The sequence below is a fragment of the Anolis sagrei genome, chromosome 1, assembly GCF_037176765.1.
Source record: "Anolis sagrei isolate rAnoSag1 chromosome 1, rAnoSag1.mat, whole genome shotgun sequence".
In the NCBI taxonomy this organism is placed as follows: Eukaryota; Metazoa; Chordata; class Lepidosauria; order Squamata; family Dactyloidae; genus Anolis; species Anolis sagrei.
In genome coordinates this window covers 100850781-100868922 of record NC_090021.1, presented here as the reverse complement: position 1 = coordinate 100868922, position 18142 = coordinate 100850781, and the positions used below count along the sequence as shown (strand labels likewise).

Genomic DNA, 18142 nt, shown 5'->3' with positions numbered 1-18142 from the left:
CATTTGAGCAGTCTTAACTTCATGTTTAAATCTCTCTTACATATGGGATCATCTGCTGTTAGGATTAACACTACCAGCTATGATAAGATGTGAATAACCATATAATTTGACCTTGACTTTTTCTGGTATTTTTAGCTTTCAATCTATGGAATGCATATGGCTTTTTTGAACTTTAGTTAACCATGTTCTGATAAACATCAGGTTTTGACTAATGTAATATGCTGTTTGAGGGACTATTTTTGAAGACTTCACTTAGAGTGCATCACACTGTAGAATCAATGCAGTTTGATACCACTTTGATTGCCATGTCTCAGTGCTGTGGAATTATGTGCCCCTCTGGACGTTGGACTGCAAGTGCGCCTACACTATATTATTAATGCAGTTTGATACAACTTCAAGTGCCATGGGTTAAATTTTAAAATGTCTTTACCCTTTTGTTCCAAAGGGTTCTGGTGCTTTTCCATACTAATAAATAAATAAATCAGGATTCCACAGCACTGAGCCTTGACAGTTAAAGTGGTATCAAATGATTTGATTTGACAGTGTAGGGTAAACTGTAAAAGGGTAAAGACTGAGTCTGCTGTGCTTGCTGCGAAGGGGCAATAAAGATCTCCAGCCTGCTCCCAGGACTCCTTGTGAGTAGCCAGCAGCCCAGGCCTCCTCCAGTGGGGTGTGACTCAGCAATCTGCAAGGAGGCCTCTACATCTATAAAGCTGAGTCCACAGGCCTGCCAGGGACTGAGTCTGCTGTGCTTGCTGCGAAGGGGCAATAAAGATCTCCAGCCTGCTCCCAGGACTCCTTGTGAGTAGCCAGCAGCCCAGGCCTCCTCCAGTGGGGTGTGACTCAGCAATCTGCAAGGAGGCCTCTACATCTATAAAGCTGAGTCCACAGGCCTGCCAGGGACTGAGTCTGCTGTGCTTGCTGCGAAGGGGCAATAAAGATCTCCAGCCTGCTCCCAGGACTCCTTGTGAGTAGCCAGCAGCCCAGGCCTCCTCCAGTGGGGTGTGACTCAGCAATCTGCAAGGAGGCCTCTACATCTATAAAGCTGAGTCCACAGGCCTGCCAGGGACTGAGTCTGCTGTGCTTGCTGCGAAGGGGCAATAAAGATCTCCAGCCTGCTCCCAGGACTCCTTGTGAGTAGCCAGCAGCCCAGGCCTCCTCCAGTGGGGTGTGACTCAGCAATCTGCAAGGAGGCCTCTACATCTATAAAGCTGAGTCCACAGGCCTGCCAGGGACTGAGTCTGCTGTGCTTGCTGCGAAGGGGCAATAAAGATCTCCAGCCTGCTCCCAGGACTCCTTGTGAGTAGCCAGCAGCCCAGGCCTCCTCCAGTGGGGTGTGACTCAGCAATCTGCAAGGAGGCCTCTACATCTATAAAGCTGAGTCCACAGGCCTGCCAGGGACTGAGTCTGCTGTGCTTGCTGCGAAGGGGCAATAAAGATCTCCAGCCTGCTCCCAGGACTCCTTGTGAGTAGCCAGCAGCCCAGGCCTCCTCCAGTGGGGTGTGACTCAGCAATCTGCAAGGAGGCCTCTACATCTATAAAGCTCTACATCTGCGGCCGCCATCTTGCGTCTCGCTTTTCCATTGCCGCCGCCGTCCCTTCACCGCTGCCGCTGCGACCGGACCACCGCTGGGGCCAGGGCCGAGCCAGGGCATCCCGCTTCTCCATCGCCGCCGCCGTCCCCTCACCGCCGCCGGTACGACCGGACCACTGCTGGGTGGTCTCGAGCCTGGCGGTGGAGTCCCAACAGCTCCTTGTGCTGGGGGACTTCAACATCCATGCCGAGGCAACCCTCACAGGAGCGGCTCAGGACTTCATGTCCGCCATGGCAACCATGGGGCTGTCCCAACGGATAACTGGCCCCACCCACTGTGCTGGACACACATTGGACTTGGTCTTCTGCCAGGGATGGGAGCAGGGTGGCGGTGTGGAGGAGCTGTCTATCTCTCCGTTGCCATGGACCGACCACTTCTTGATCAGATTTAGGCTCACTGCGCCCCCTAACCTCTGCAGAGGGGGAGGACCCATTAAGAAGGTCCGCCCCAGGAGGCTTATGGATCCGAATGGATTCCTGACGGCTCTTGGGGATTTTCCCGCCACCTCGGTAGGTGACCATGTCGAGGCCTTGGTCGCTCTCTGGAATGGGGAGATGACCAGGGCAATTGACAGGATCGCTCCGGAACGTCCCCTCTCGAGTAACCGAGCTAAACCAGCCCCTTGGTTCACTGAGGAGCTGGCAGCGATGAAGCGAAGGAAGAGGGTACTAGAGAGCGTGTGGCGCTCGGACCCAAGCGAGCCAAATCGAACACGGTTTGTGTCCTTTCTAAGGGCATATGCCGCGGCAATAAAAGCCGCAAAGAAAACTTTCTTTGCGGCTACTATTGCGTCTGCAAAGAACCGTCCGGCGGAGCTGTTTCGGATTGTCAGAGGTCTTTTAACTCCCCCTACCTCAGGTGGGAGCCCTGACAATTCGGTCACGCGCTGTGAAGCATTTGCTCGGTTCTTTGCAGACAAAGTCGCTTTGATCCGCTCTGAGCTGGACGCCACATTAAGTGCAGTCTCTGTGGATGTGACACAAGCACCTGCTTGTCCTATTTTGTTGGATTCTTTTCAGTTTGTGAAGCCCGAGGATGTGGACAAGATACTTGGAGGAATGAGGCCCACCACGTCCATCCTAGACCCCTGCCCATCCTGGCTTCTGAAGGAGGCCAGAGGGGGATTGGCCGAGTGGGTAACGGTGGTGGTGAATGCCTCCCTTCGGGAAGGCAAGATTCCAGCGAGCCTAAAACAGGCTATTATAAAGCCGCTGTTGAAGAAGCCATCACTGGACCCCACCAAATTCGAAAACTTTCGGCCTGTTTCCAATCTTCCCTACTTGGGCAAAGTCATGGAAAGCGTGGTGGCCTCACAACTCCAGGTATTCTTGAGAGACACGGATTATCTGGATCCGGCACAGTCTGGTTTCAGACCGGGACATGGTACCGAGACGGTCTTGGTCGCCTTAGTCGATGATCTGCGCCGGGAGCTAGACAGGGGGAGTGTGTCCCTGTTGGTGCTCCTGGACCTCTCAGCGGCCTTCGATACCGTCGACCACGGTATTCTTCTGGGGCGCCTTGCAGAGATGGGTCTCGGGGGCACTGCTTTGCAGTGGCTCCGGTCATTTCTGGAGGGCCGTACCCAGAAGGTGTTATTGGGGGACTCCTGTTCAACACCACAGCCTTTGACCTGTGGGGTTCCTCAGGGCTCCATCCTGTCCCCCATGCTGTTTAACATCTACATGAAGCCGCTGGGTGAGATCATCCGGAGTTTCGGGGTGCGGTGTCATCTGTACGCAGATGATGTCCAACTCTGTCACTCCTTCCCACCTGCTACTAAGGAGGCCGTCGAAGTCCTGAACCGGTGCCTGGCCGCTGTAATGGTCTGGATGAGGGCGAACAAACTGAAATTAAATCCAGACAAGACAGAGGTACTCCTGGTCAGTCGCAAGGCCGAACAGGGTATAGGGTTACAGCCTGTGCTGGACGGGGTCGCACTCCCCTTGAAGGCTCAGGTTCGCAGCTTGGGTGTGACCCTGGACTCTTCGCTGAGCCTGGATCCCCAGGTTTCAGCGGTGACCAGGGGAGCATTTGCACAGCTCAGGCTCGTGCGCCAGCTGCGCCCGTATCTTGGGAAGTCTGACTTGGCCACGGTGGTACACGCTTTGGTCACATCCCGCCTCGACTACTGCAACGCTCTCTATGTGGGGCTGCCCTTGAAAACGGCCCGGAAGCTCCAGCTAGTCCAGCGCGCGGCAGCCATGTTGTTAACAGGAGCAGGGCGTAGGGAGCACACAACGCCCCTGCTGTCCCAGCTCCACTGGCTGCCGATTTGCTACCGGGCCCAATTTAAGGTGCTGGTACTATCCTACAAAGCCCTAAACGGTTCCGGCCCAAAATACCTTGCAGACCGCATCTTGGCCTACGAGCCCACGAGGACCTTGAGATCATCCGGGGAGGCCCTTCTCTCGATCCCGTCTGCCTCACAGGCACGCCTGGCGGGGACGAGAGAGCGGGCCTTCTCGGTGGTGGCCCCCCGGCTGTGGAACACCCTCCCTGCTGAAGTTAGACAGGCGCCCTCCCTTATGGCCTTTCGTAAGAGCCTGAAAACATGGCTCTTCGAGTTGGCCTTTAACTGAGTGCTATATCTTGGCAATGATGACCGGAATGGACCACGACTATGAGACTGACTATGACCCATGATATGACGAAGCGGATTTTTAGTATAAGTATATGTCAAGTAGTAGTAGCATGTTATGTATTGTTCTGATTACTGTAAATTGTCTTTTCTATGTTGTTGTTCACCGCCACGAGTCGCCCCCTGGGCTGAGAGTGGCGGTAAATAAGTGCAAGTAATAAATAAATAAATAAATAAATAAATAAATAAATAGATGCACCTTCTGTGAGAAAGTAGCTGCTGGTTTATTTGCTGGCGCTAGTTATAATGGCTAAGTTAGCAGAACTTCCTAGCTTTACTCATGTTAGAAACCCTTTACTCTGTACTCAGTTCCTGTTCCCCCATACTCTTCTTATTTATCATGTAAGAAGCAAATTGAGGGTACAGTTAGCATGTATTTAAAAACACAAACAAAGTTTAAAAACTTGGCAAAATGTCCTTTGACTAGAAGCTGGCCGCTTGGAGTGCCTCCGGTGTTGCTGCAAGAAGGCCTGCCATCGTGGATGTGGCAGGGTTCAGTCTGCATACTCTCCTAGGTGTTGATCATGTATCTTGGTATCTATCTATCCTAGTGTCTTTTCTGTCCTATAAAACTAAACAGTCTCTCTCTTCCTTCACTGATCCAGGAGATGCTCGCTCTTTTTTACACTCTCATTCATTCTCACTAGTTTTTCTTATTCTTTATCTCGGCACTCATTCAGATTTGCACTCTTTTGGATGGCAACATCTTTTACCCTCTCTTCCTGTTCCTTATCTGTTTGAAGAATTCAGATGCCCTAAAGATGGAAGTAGAAGTAATGTATAACATGCATGTCCCCTGCCTGCTCTCTGGTCCAAGTAGAAATGCCTAGAGGCCTTTTGGAGACATGAATATGCCAATATTGATTGGAGCTTCCTTTCTGATGGTAAAGATAATCTGTCACCTACTGAGAGATTGTGGTACTGCAGGATACAGACAGATTTAAATTAACTAAACCAATTAATCGATTTAATGTCCCCAAGACAAACAAATTCACCCCAAATTTCAGATGTCCTAAAATGGACCCCTCCCCCTCCAATCATGTCTTTTAAAATATAATTTATATGGCTGTGGAAACACTCTCTCAGTGCCAGACATTGACACTGGCAACTCCCCTCTGAACAACTTTGCCAAGAAACCCCTGATAGGCTTGCCTTAGGATCACCATGCCACTGCACTGGCTTTTAGTCTCTTTCCAAGTTCAGTTCAGTGTCTCCTCTTTGATGTTACATGTTCTTCAAAGCTTAGGATCCTGATGGTTCAATATGTATTTACCTGTAAGATCTTTTTTGTGGAGTGACCCAGTTTTCTGAAATGAACAGGCAGGTGTGTGCCAGAATGAGAGCCATTCTGGTTCTTTAGAGTGTTTGGCACCATGCAAAGGCTTTTTCATGTCCAGTTTTAACATATCTTTTTAATCCTGCTGATTCTATTTGCTGGGTTATCATTTATTTTCATAAACTACTCATGTATACATAAATGCACATAATTCTAGTTTCCTGGCGGTTTCATTTAGTGAACCTCTAGGAAGGTTTCCAGGCTTTCCTTCCACATACCTCTTAGAATCAGGACAGGAATTTATACAGAAACAGCTGTAGAGAAATCTCACAAAACCACTCTGGGGTACACTGATGTTGTGCCTTAGGAAGAACTAATAACCACAGCAAGATGTTCTCTTTTCATCTTTTTTGTTGTAACTGGCAGATAACAAGAGTGCTGGAAAGTGTTGTGGTTTTCCTTCCCACGGGTTTCAGTTAGAAACACTGATGAAACACTGGGGGTTATATTATGATGCATCTGAAGTCTGTATAGTTAGGCTTGTAATGTCTTCTCAGCCACTGGGTTGCAGGACGGGGAATTCACTGTTTGCAAGCCTCGGGGAACCCAGCCTTCAGATCTGCACTCAGCATATAGGTACTTTGTAACATGAATACTGATTATTATCTTAGAGGAGAACAAAGCACGCCAAGCAACGCAATCTACAAATGAAGCATCAGATGTACTCCAAACTATAGGACTAAAGCAAACTTTTGCTGTATTAGATGAGGCACGATACCATTCAAACCATATACCACAAGGTTAATTCACAAGCAAATACATGGTTTAACATGTTTTTATTTTATTTGTATGCTATCTTTTTCTCAATATGAGACCTTAAATGACTTCAAAAGATTTAAACACAGTACAGCTTAATAACATTGTAATAAAAGACAATAAAATAAATAAACTATCCTATTAAAATGACACTAATTTGTAACAGTTTACATTCATTTAAAACAGAACAATAAGAATAAAATTACAGCCCCCTCTTATTAAAAAAAGACTAATCTACAACTAGGCAACCAGATAGTTGCTAAAGGTCTGTCAAAATAAATAAGTCTTTCTTTGTCAGAAAAAGGAAAGAAGAAAGACAGCAAGCTACTGAGGGAGAGGGAATTTCATAGCTGGAAGCTGTCACTTAGAAGGCCCTCTCATGTATCCTCACAATTTGTGCCTCTGATAGTAGAGGGATTCTCCCACCTAATGCATTGGATTCAAACAGGTCAGTCTAGGGAGGTACATGCTGGAGCCAAGCCATACAGGACTTTCTATGTCATAAGTAGTACTTTGAATTGCACCTGGTAATGGACCAGCCACCAGTTCAGCCATTGCAACAGGGGAGTTCTATGTTCCCTATAAGCAACTGCGATTGGCAGTTTGGATCTACAGAATGTCCAGTTTCAAGAAGGAGCAGCATTATGGATCTGTAGCCAGTTCTGACATTTCCAGGAAACTTTTGCAGGGAGTTGATATTCTTAGTAGTGTATCACTACAGCCCCGAAAGTATGGATTGAGTTACAATGTTCCCTCACTACTTCGCAGTTCACTTTTCACGGAGTTGCTGTTTTGTGAGTTTTTGCCTCCTGTCAACGATGGAGTGTGGAAGGGGATTTCACCCTCCCCCTCAGGAGAGAGGCAGCCAATCATAAAAAAACGAGAGAGAGGAGATACAAAGCAGTATGTAAATCACAGCCTTATAGCCCCTTCCTTATAGCTAGCCAAAAAAAAAAAAAAAAAAAAGGCACATGGTGCCTTTAAATCTCTCCTCACTTCTGCCTCACCCTCGGAATGTGATCTATTTATCTATCTGTTTAGAGAGACTGTCCCTACTTTGCAGATTTTCACTTTTCACGGGTGGTCCTGGAAAGTAACATCTGCGATAAGTGAGGGAACACTGTATTTGTAAAAGGACCAAAGGCTAGAAAGGTGCATGCAACCCCTAAACTCAGAAGCAAGTGGGGGGGGGGAGGGGAGGGCACACACCACCAATCTATGTGGCCGGTTGGCATGCCAAGTACTTATTTCTCTCCCTTTTTCTTTTTTAACTGGTAATCTGCTGGAGAGAGGAGAAATCACTCTTACAGTAGCCTGAAAGCATCATTTTTGAAAATGCTTCTGAAATTAGTCTGAGAGTTTCATGAGATCAGGCTATGAAGCAAAAAGTAGCTCATTTAGTTGACGTCTGAATATAGCCATCATCTCACCATTCATGGCTATTTATTAAGCAGTGGCTTTCATACAGAAGCATTTCCAGCAGTGACCACAGGGTGGCTGTATCAAAAGAAATATCATTACAATTTGAATGTCCCATATCCAGAATTCCAAAATCCAATATACCTCCAAATCCAAAGTTGTCCACATGGATGATTGTGATAGTGACATCTTTGCTTTCGGATGGTTCAAGGTACATAAACTTTGCTTCATGCACAAAATGATTAATTATGTAAATTTTCAGCCTGAGGAGTGTAAGAAACATGAATAAATTTCATATTTACGCTTTGAGTCCCATCTCCAAGGTATCTCATTAAATATGTATATGCAAATACAAGTATTCCAAAATGTGCAAAAATCTCAAATACAAAACACTTTTGGACTCAAGAATTTCCGATAAAGGATTCTATATGTCTGTTTTGCAGGATTTATAGATTGCCTTCTATTTATATTCTCAGGGCAGCTCACAACAAGAAATAAAAATAATAGTCCCCCCCCTCTCTCCCTCCCTCCCCCCCCCCCTCTCTCTCTCACACACAAATGCAGAGACAGACAGACAACATTTCAGGGTATCTGGAACCATAATGTGTTACCAAATAGGTTGGGGAGGGTTGGAAACTTGCCCTGGAACAATTCCTCTGAGTTTGAGTTTCACAGAGTGTGTCGTTCTCCTTTTTGATTGTCACTTTTTAAAGAAGTCAAAGGGAGAAAAGAGTCGAATTATAAAGTGCTATTTGACTGTTTTGCTTAATTTGTGGTAATGTATTGTTTTATATGATGAAATAATCATTTGCTCTCCCACCTGAGGCAAATGTTTTATGTTGTCCTTCATACAACCCTTGAACTGAATATAACAATGACATGGACACATAATATTTTTAACCATTCATTTTGTATTACTTTTCACAAGGATAATGAGTTGATATGTAAATCGATAATTCTAATTTCTAAATATTTCTAAATATTTTAAACCTCACAACCTCTGAGGTTGCCTGCCATAGTTGTGGGTTAAACGTCAGGAGAGAATGCTTCTGGAACATACAGCCTGGAAGACTCACACCAACCCAATATTTCTAATTACCAATCAGTCTTTCATTTACTGGGTGGAAGCACTGGATTCTAAAGCAACCAAATAAGGATTATAAATGCTTGAATGTCTTGGTTTTAATGGCCTGGGAAGATATTCCCACAATACTTAACATTAGGCAGTAGGTGGCAGTGTGAGTCCACGAGTGTGAAAAAATTAAATTATTTGATTTTTTTTTTGGGGGGGGGGGAGAAGGAAAGAAATTATTTATTTTGCTCCATATTAGTCGTGTGACCTAATCAGTAAAAAAGTCATTATTCACACAACACTGGGCAATATGCATTGTAATTTTTAACAAATAATGGGAAACTGTTAACGGTTTCACAGGAAATACAGCCCTGTCTTATGCAGCAATGGTCATTTATCATTGCACTTTGTGAAATCACTCATTTGTTCTAATTTGAATGTAAATGACTCTAAGGTTTTACAAATAAGGTGACAGACTCACATAAATGTAATTGCAGGGTTCATCTCTCTCTTTTTATATATCACTCATTAAGTTATGAATTAAATACATCGTATTAAACCAGGGGCATGTCCAATGATGATATTGTAATGGCAAATTACTCTATGCTATTAGAGGTGTATTTTTTATTCATGGACATTAATTTGTCATTAAACGGCATTAGTTTAGCACTTTTATGTGAGAGACGTGACCTGAAAGAGGAGACTTGCTGCTCTAATGCGAGAGAATAGAAATATGAGTACCAGATGCATGTCGCCTCTTTAGCTCTGGGAAAGAAATAGAGGAATATTTATTTCAGTTCCCTCACTTCTTCCCACCCACATGCACAAAATTTTAAATTGGATTTTATCCCAGTTAATAGACATCTCTGAAGAACGAGTAGCCTTCCTATTTTAAATCTTGTTTCTCAACCCAAAGCTTCAGAGAGAGGTTAAGCTAGGAAAAGAATAAGTTCATCTTCAGATGTGTGTCAGATGCTTGCTGGGTTTTGACTGATTATTCTTTTTTTGAGCAGCCGAAAATAGAAGCAATAATCTGCTTTGCTTTTTGTAAAGTGGGTAACTTATTAGGTGGGACTTAGTGTTCTGCTTCTATGTTGTAAACGTATTTTCACACGCAGATACGAGTGCACAGTAAAACCTACTGAATTCTGCACTTCTCTCCTCAGCCGTTTCATTTTCCGTTCTTGGAATGAATTAATGCTGATTTCATGTTTGATTAATTGGTTTTTGTGGGAATAGCCAAGTTGGTGCTCAGGAAAAGGGAAGGCATAGTTCAGTGGAGGTTATCAGAGCTTTGGAAATAACGTTAAAGCCTTTCTATAGGGCACCATAGGGTCCCTTGGTGGATTCTGAACTTGCTGATCAAAAAGTTGGCAATTCAAATCTGGGGAGCAGGGTGAGTTCCTGCTGTTAGCCCCAGCTTCTGCCAACCTAGCAGTTGGAAAACATGCAAGTATGAGTAGATCAATAGGTACCGCTTCTGCAGGAAGGTAACAGCGCTCCATACAGTCATGCTGGCCTGATGACCTAGGAGGCATCTATGGACAATGCCAGTTCTTTGGCTTAGAAATGGAGATGAGCACCATCTCCCAGAGTTGGACACAACTAGACTTAATGTCAGGGAAAACCTTTACCTTTTATAGGGCAACTTATCATCATAGTCAAGAAGGTTTCAAATTTCTTAAGATCTTAACCATGGTTAAGTGTAATCAGGAGTAATCACAGAGCTAGTTAGCTTCCCTTTCCTATGGTGTCTTATCACATCAGTTAATCAGGGTTACTGCTACATTTACACAGAAGTTAATAAACTAGAGTATGAAACTTGGGTTAAAATGAGTTAATACTAACACTGATTAGCATTAAAGTTGAAGTGTTTCAGTGTTTGGGAAGGATGACAAAGTGTTGGTTAGGAGTCCAGGTGTTGACATAATATGAGCTACGTGTTGTCGAAGGCTTTCATGGCTGGAATCACTGGGTTGCTGTGAGTTTTCCAGGCTGAATGTTCCAGAAGCATTCTCTCCTGACATTTCACCCACATCTATGGCAGGAATCCTTAGAGGATCTGGATGAAACATCAGGAGAGAATGCTTCTGGAAAACGGCCATACAGCCCGGAAAACTCCCAGCAACCCATTGTGAGGTCTGTTGGAAACTAGGCAAGTGGGGTTTATATATCTGTGGAATGTCTAGGGTGGGAGGAAGAACTCTTGCCTGTTTGATGCAAGTGTGAATATTGCAGTTGGTGGGCTTGATCAGCATTGAATGTCCTTGCAGCTTCAAAACCTGGCTATTGCTCTTAAGGCAAATCTTTTCAGAAATTCTGAATACTACCGTAGTTGAACTGAATGGGAGATGTCCAATAATGTAATATTAAATTCCTGTAGAAATCTTGTTTGTCTCAGTTTGGACAGATAATTTCGTAGTGAAATTGCCCTTAATTCAAGACTGCAGTTAAGTATCTGCACAATTGATATAGCTACAATGTGGCAAATATGGAATCAAGAGTCCTGATTTTTGAAAAACAAGTTCTTTTAATGCATTTGCTTTAGATTAAAAAACACAGATGATCTTGGGTTTCGTTTGACTTTGAGTTGTGCATATTTACTTAAAATAATAATCTGACATGTAGTGAACAGAACAATATTGTAGTTCATTCTCTCTCATTGTGCATGTATGGATTTAGGATACGGAAAGACTATAGCTGTTTTGTATATAGTTCTGCATAATTTTTGTAAATTGCCATATGTGTAAAAAGTGGGGCAGTATGGCTTGGAAAACTCATAATGTCTTGTTTTATAACTATTCTGTAATCCAGAAATAAAGCAGGTGGAGTAACAACTGGGTATATGATGCCTTGGATATTAATGGCTTGGCTCAACGATGGAATTTCTAAAGCTGTATACACTTTTTCTGTCTTAATTATGCATTCATTAGAAGCTTTTATACCCAACAGAATAAAGTAAATATTTTTTGATCTCTGTAGTGTGCTCCCAGATTGTAGATTTGCACAGCAGGGTCTTGATAATCTGAATAAATTGCATTTCCCCAAGGAGTTTATCTTTCAAATAAGGTCATAAAGAAATGCAGTCTCTCCTCTTAGTTCTCCTTGTTTTTTTCCTTTTCTTTTTATAGCACAGCACACAGGAACAGAGGTATATTGTGCTCTGCTGTGTACTTGGTTGTGATTAGCTCTAATTTATCAGACTGTTACTTACATGCATTCTTTCTGTGGCACATGCAGTGCTTTTCTTAAATATAGAAAGGAAAAAGAAAACAAATGTATGAAATACCAAAATAGAGAGTTGATAGGTGTATATACATACTGTTTTTACCATCTGTATTGCCATCTGCAAGCTATGTGTTAAGAGATATAAGGGTAATAAATATTTGTAGCTCTGTGTCATAGAAATGCACAAGATCTGCATGTGCTACTTAAGGGGTCAGGAGAGGGACTCTGAAAAATATGCTGGCAGCTAATTTATTTAGTTTTGCTGTATCTGATGAGATTGTTTCAGTTCAGTTTCATTGTTCATTCTCTTTGGACTCCTTTCATATCCATGTTTACTCAAAAGTAAATCCCACGGAGTTCAGTAATATGTATTTCCAGATAAGCTTTTCAACATAATGGGATGGAATTAATGCTAAAAAAAGTGGAGTGCAAAATGAATCCACGTAAATTCACAGGGTATAGAATACTTTCATAGAGATAAAAAATACAACCCAAGTACCATATATAAATAGTATTTTGAACAGTTAAAAGCGAAAGATTTATATGATCTGAAGAGAAATCAGAGTATTTTGAACAGTAAATAAATGAGAAAGTGGGACATGATCTAGTCCAAGCTAAGATGAGTTTCTAAGTAGTCCAAATGTTATTCATATTGGATCTTCTTGTTTGGAATGAGTGGAATTAAACATGAATTGTGCAAACTGCATGTGAATCGGTAGAGTTATACTAAAATTGTAATTCTGTTTTCTTAGATATGTGCTCTGTTTTCCTATGGCAGCCATAATTGGTAATAGTAGTATAATTTATTGCTGAGTTACCAGTGGTGACTGTAAACCTAATTGTTCGCAGTGTGCCTGAAATGGCTATACCTGGACCTCTCAGAAGATGGGGAACACGAAAGATCTGGCCCAGACAGGGGAAAACTGTTGCCACTTGAGATCTCAATTGCATCTCCCGATAGCATGGCAACACCAATACAGCATACACTCATGTGTTGGGGACAGCTGACTATTAATTCTGGATGGAGAAGTAGAAAAGTACAGAATGCTGAGCTGCATAGATGCACCACAGTTTCATGCAAGATATATTTGGGAATTTCTGTCTATCATGGATAATTTAAATACACAACTACCAAACTATATACATATTACTGACTACAGGTCTATTCATAAGTTATCAAAAGAGAAGTCTGATTTTCTATGGTGTATCCCACACTACTTCAGTAATTTCTGCAGGAAGTAATTGTATGGATAGAATAAATTGTGCAATTAGTGAGAAGGGGAAAACATGGGCAAGAAAAAGAAGCACAACAGGAATCTCTAGACTCCTTTCTGCCAATGTTATTGAAGAAGGTCTGGTATCTCAGCTATAGTTGAGTGGCTCCCATGATGTTCTAGTACATTTATGAATCAGCCCTACTGATTCAGTGAGTGTTGATAATCCCAACTGATGTCTGACTGTTTGAAAGTAGTTAGTGTTCTCCTACTTCTGCAGGGTTCCCCGATGAATGTTGGGTAATCTCAGTATCTCTCTCTAAATCTACAGCCATTAACAAAATCTTGGTGGAATTGTCTTGGCAATATATACATAGAAATATAAACAAATAGGTCTGAATTCTATTGCTAGTCTCAATTTGAGAAAATCCCTTGACTCAATTGCAAATTGTAGAATCATGGGATCTCAGAATTGGAAGAGAGACCACAAGGGCCATCTATTATGTAGAAAAACAGATAGACCTCTGTTAATGAAAATGATTCGTTCTTCAACATTACGTCTTTAACAGAAAATTTGGTATCAGAGATAGAAATAATATGGAAAGAAGAGGGATATTTTCTTACACCACAAAAAAGAACACTTCAGTTTGTTTTATCAGCTTTTATTCATCTAGGTAAGATAAGCCTTACATAAGTAAACAAAAATATTGTGAATCTCCCAGAGACTGCTTGAAAATGTCTTTCAAAATTAACCTAGAGGTATATTTTTGCTTTCCAGCAGCATCAGTTTTTGTTATGATTTCCATTTGATGGCTAAACTTCATTTGCCATTTACAAATTAAAAATGCTCTTTTTTAACCCCAATTTTAGGCATTTCAGTGCAATTCTATGGCCAACTTCCACCATAGGCTAACTATAGAATTGCACTGAAAGACCTACAAATGTCTAGAGAGATAGTCTCTTAGGAATGTTTAGATTCTCCAGCACAATTCTATAATCAACTTCTAGTGGAAGTTGAGCAGAGTTATACTTGGAGGACCTAGAGATTTCTAGAGAGAACCTATTAAACAAATCCTTGAATAATCAAACCTCTGAATGTGACACTGTAAATGTAGAGGGCTGACTGCAGATCTGTGTTCTGTTTAAAAGCATGATGGAGGAAGCTAGTGAGGCTATTTTGCTTTTCCATCTTTCTCTCTCCCTTTTTTTTTTGTAAACATTCTCGGTAAGGTATTCCAAAGGAAGTTGCTATTACTTGCCTGTTGTATGCACAATTAGAGAAGGATTAACTGAGCAGTATTCCATTCTTTCCTAGTTCAAGCTTTATTGAATTGTTCCTTTAAACAAGCTGCTGAAACATAGCAACTGAATGTCTGTCTTTCCCGGTCCTGCATCACTCTCTCAAAAGGAAGTTTGTAGAAACAAACAGAGAACAACAAGGAGGAAAATGACGTGTGCTGAATGTCATAAAAATACTTTGTCAAAGGGATAATCTTTGTCAGAGGTTTTATGAATTGAGAAATACCTATACACAATTACAGGTAAAAGGTAAAGGTTTTCCCCTGACATTAAGTCCAATCATGTCCAACTGGAGGTTGGTGCTCATCGCCATTTCTAATCCAAAGAGCCGGCGATGTCCATAGACATCTCTAAGGTCACATGACCAGCATGACTGCATGGAGCGCCGTTAACTTCCCATTGGAGCAGTACCTATTGATCTACTCACATTTGCATGTTTTCGAACTGCTAGGTTGGCAGAAGCTGGGGCTAACAGCGGGAGCTCACGGTGCTCCCCGGATTCAAACCTGCAACCTTTCGGTCAGCAAGGTTAGCAGCTCAGTGGTTTAACCCACTGCACCACTGGGGGCTCCATATTATAGCACTCCAGAAATAGCTCCTTCAACTCTGTTTAAAGACATTAGAGGAGTCCACCACCACCCAATGCAATCTATTCCACTTCTCAACACTTCTTATAGTAAAAATGTTCCTAATGTTTAGGTGAAATATATTTTCTTGTAAGTTGAATCCACTGGTTTGTGTTCTAAGTTCAATTAAGCCAACATTTAGAACTGTGTCTCATGGTTTTAAGTTACAGGAGGGCAGGTTTTCCATTGAACATTAGGAGGAACTGCTTGGCAGTTCCTTTCTTAGTCTCCTTTCCTGGGTGTCTGAACAGGCTGGACAGCTACCAGCTGGGGATGCTTTAGCTCAGCCATGGACAAACTTTGGCCTGCTAGGTGTTTTGGACTTCAACTTCCACAATTCCTAACAGTCAGTAAGTTGGCTAGGATTTCTAGGAGTTGAAGTTCAAAACACCTGAAGGGCTGAAGTTTGCCCATGCCTGCTTTAGCTGAAGACTACATTGAACAGAGGATTGGACACATTGAGTCATGCCCTCCCCCATCTCTATGATTCTATGATTTACTACTTTTGTGTGTCTCCTCTAACTAATTACAAGTAGATCATAGTTACGAATGTAGACCCATATATGAATATTAACTACACTGATCTTTCAACATATAATGCAACAAATACAATTGAGAGACAACACATTTAAAAGTAAAAAATAGTTACCGTCGTTTATAAAAGTCAGTGTCCAACAACTCTAGTTTCTAAACTTGAACTACTTCGTAGCATACTTTTTAGCTTATTACTTTTCCTATAGCTCTTTTTTGTTTGTTTCAAAATGTATTCTGATAAAGTTGATGAGACTGATTTCTCCCATATAACTGCTCTAATTTACTCCTTTTGGAAGAGGAGGTACCAAGGGAAGATAAGAAAGTTCATCTGTTGTAGACAGGATTTTTTTTTACTTTTGATCATGTCATTATATTTCCAAAAGCCTGTCACTGATTGGAAGGTGGGTTATCTGATCAGCTGTATATATTTCACAATCTCAGCATGACATTTTTGGTGTGCAGCTTCATCAGCTGGATAGCAGTGTATCACTGTATAATTTTAAGATGAAGAAGTGATTGGTATTAAAATGGGGTGAATTTTGTTGGAGGAGGCCGATAGACTTAGCTTCTGTGACTGAGTAATTCAGAGGGAAAGCTTTTAAGCTCCGAGTGGGCAAGGACATAGTCATATTTAAAATACTGATTAAATGTGGAATAGATAGGAACACTGTTAGATGAATCCATAATTGGTTGGAAAACTATGCTCAAAGAATCATCATCAATGGCTCTGCTTCAAACAGGAAGGAGGTGTCGAGTGGAATACCTAAGGGTTCTGTCCTAAGGCCATTGCTCTTCAACATTTTTATCAATGACTTAGATGATGGAGTGGAAAGAATCCTTTAGTTAAGCTTGGTGAAAAGAAGACTGAGGGATGACATGATTGCACTCCTTAAATACCTCAGAGATTGTCACGGAGAACAGTGGGCAAGCCTGTTCAGTGCTGCCCCAGAAGGTAGGACCAGGTCTAATATTTTGAAGTTCTAGGAGAGTAGATTCCTATTGAAAGGAAATTCTTGATAATCAGAGCAGCTGGGCAATGGAACCAATTGCCTAGATAAGTTGCAGGATCTCCTTCTCTGGATGTTTTCAGAAAGAGGCTATTGGTTGGAGATGCTTTAGCTGAAGATCCAGTATTGAATAGGGGGTTGGAATCCATGCCCTATGAGACCCCTTCTTTGATACTATTATTCTAATGTGCGGGTGTTTGGGTTACTGTTTTCATACTGATTGTATCAAAGAAGAGCAGCATGACAATGGTGATCTACGTTTCTTATTTATTTATTTATTTCGGGCATTTGTACTCCGTACTTCTCACCTCCAGAGCGGGACTCAGGACAGCTTACAACAGGCAACCCACAGTGCCGATACAATACATTAAAAATCATAATACAATTGAACACAATAACGCCATTATAAAATAATCACTTTAAAACAATCAGTTTAAAACAGTTTGCTGGTTTAAAACATCGGCCAGATCAGGCCATTGTGGTCGTTAAAACATTCTCTTCCCAGATTATTCCAATTTATTGCTCAGAGACTTGACCCCATAGCCAGGTTTTAAGTTTTTTACAAAAGGTCAGCAGGGAGGGGGCTGATCTAATGTCGTTGGAGAGGGAGTTCCACAGCCGAGAGCCATGTTTCTCGCCCCCACCAGTCGTGCCTGTGATGATGGTGGGACTGAGAGCAGGGCCTCCCCGACTGATGAACTTAGCGTCTTTGGAGGTTCTTAAGAGTTTCTGTTCTATAAAGGCATAAGATGAGGACAGTCATTTTCTGGCAGACTAATTATCTGTGCAGGGTTACTACAAAAATGAAATGTGACAGTCACTAACACTGCCACTAGAGAAGTGAGGAGAAAATGTGAATAAAAATAGCAATAAACTGGTCATTGCAACTACTTTAAGTGTTCTCAAAGGCTTGGCTGTTTGTATTTGAGCTGCTGGTTTTAAGCAGCAGATAGTTCACAAACGTACTGCATGAGTTTTTAGATCGACCCACTGAGTTGTCTTGCAGAATTACAGAACTCAGGAGGCTCAAATTAGCTGCTGCCTTAAAAAATAAAATAAAAATTTGCTCAGTTTTAAATACAGCAAAGTAAAACATTGGTGATGCTACTATATTTGATCATAATACAAAATAGAACATTTTGGTGTTTCAGATCCTAGATTTGGTGACTTTATTCTTTAGGGGTGAGCAGAGAACTGAAATTGGAGATGTGACCAGAGAAAGAAATAAAGGAGTGGAGTGAAAGTTTCCAATGGAGTTGGAACTCAAAGAGAAAAAAATAATAGCAAACAGAAATTGTATTTTTGCACTTCATGAACTGCAAGTTTTCGAAGACTGCAGTGGTGTAATAAATTTCCTTGTATATTCAGAAGTCTAAATATATTTTTGCATATTTCTATATGTTTAATGATCTAGTTGG

At 42.2% G+C, this 18142-nt stretch overlaps 1 protein-coding gene across 3 annotated transcripts in view; it reads left to right on the top strand.

The window, feature by feature from the left end:
• Positions 1-18142, top strand: part of KLHL32 (kelch like family member 32) — a 101869-nt gene that overhangs the window by 47639 nt on the left and 36088 nt on the right. The window lies entirely within an intron of this gene.